Source organism: Alligator sinensis, unplaced genomic scaffold, assembly GCF_000455745.1.
Source record: "Alligator sinensis unplaced genomic scaffold, ASM45574v1 scaffold1565_1, whole genome shotgun sequence".
Taxonomy (NCBI): domain Eukaryota; kingdom Metazoa; phylum Chordata; order Crocodylia; family Alligatoridae; genus Alligator; species Alligator sinensis.
In genome coordinates, this window is record NW_005843038.1 from 204,969 (window position 1) to 206,345 (window position 1,377).

At 68.6% G+C, this 1,377-nt stretch overlaps 1 protein-coding gene across 3 annotated transcripts in view; it reads right to left on the bottom strand.

Annotated features, from left to right (window-relative positions):
* Positions 1–1,377, bottom strand: part of CYTH1 (cytohesin 1) — a 15,308-nt gene that overhangs the window by 3,384 nt on the left and 10,547 nt on the right. The window lies entirely within an intron of this gene.

A 1,377-nucleotide genomic window follows, 5' to 3' on the forward strand; every position in this document is an offset into this window, starting at 1 on the left:
TGGAGCCGGCGCAAGGAGCGTGCCGTGTTCCCAGGCCGGCAGCCCAAGAGACAACGAGGTGGCTGTGCCACGGGCTGGGAGCAGCCAGGGCACGGCTCCAAGCAGCTGAGACGCCGTAGGCCCAGCCTCCAGCAGCCATGGGGAGCCGGGCCCGGCCCCCAGGAGCGCGGGGTGTAGGTCTGGGAGCCCCTTGGGGCGCCGGGTACTTCTGTGAACACGACAGGTGGACGGCTCCTGCCTGCCCAGGGAACTCGCCGGCTCCCCTCCAGCGGCACCGGGCCCCAGAAGTAGGCCAGGAGCCCTTCCCCCTGCACGCAGGGCGTGCAATCCCTGGCTGCGCTCGCCCACAGCCTGGACCCCATGGTCTCGCTCCCAGGAGATGCACAGTCCGGGGGGTCCACGATCCCGGCCCCCGGGGCCACCAGGGCTGGGTCTCCAGGGCACCAGACAGACATGGGTGCAGCCTGTCCTCTCGTGAGCTGCAGGACAGGCCATGCTGCCCTTGCACTCGAAGGGGAGCTGGGCTGCAGGGGCAGAGACACCGGCAGGGCGCTGCAGAGCAAGGAGGCGCCAGGCTTCGCCCCCTCTGAGCCTCACGGCAGGGGGCTGGGAGAGGCTCGGCTACAAGGCATCCTGCAGGGCCCTGCATTAAAGGGGGACCCAGGCATGCCTCGGGTCATCAGGACCCGGGCTGCCACCCCCTACCCTCCGCCGGGACGCAGGGGCTGGTGAGGCAGAGCTCCCGGGGGACTGCATGGTCAGCGAGCAGTGGCAGCTAAGCAGCAGCAATGAGACCAAATCACCAGCCATTGAAAACAAAGAGGCAAGGGGCCCAGGGGCCAGGAGCGGAGCAGAGCGAGCGGGGCAGGGGCAGGAGCAGGAGCGGTACGTACCTCCTGGCGTTGGGGGCAAGGAAAGGCAGAGCCAAAATCACGGAAAACATACAAACGAGGGAGAAAACAAAATTAAAACAAAGAAACCCCCCGCGCCCCTTGCCTGGGTGCAGTGCCAGTCAGGAGGGGATGGGTGCTCGGGGAGGCTCGGCCCAACGGGAACCTGCTGCGCTTCTGCATGGACTGACCGGGGCAAGTCTGCTGCCTGCGGGCACCTTCCAGCCCAGCCACCCCCTGCCCTGCCCTGCCGCCCCTCGGTGTTGCCTGCATGCAGCCCTGCCCTGGGAGCAAGGCAGCCGGGGTGAGACAGCCTGAACCTGCATCTGGTGCTACCCACATGGGCAGGCAGGCAGGCGCTCTGCCGCTGAGTCTCCAGCTGGGAACGTGGCCTTGCCCTGCCCTCGCTGCGCCAGGGCTGCTGGTACACCCGCCCGCCCGCCCGCCCCTCCTGGCCTCCCTGGCTCGGGCTAGGGGCACTCGTGGA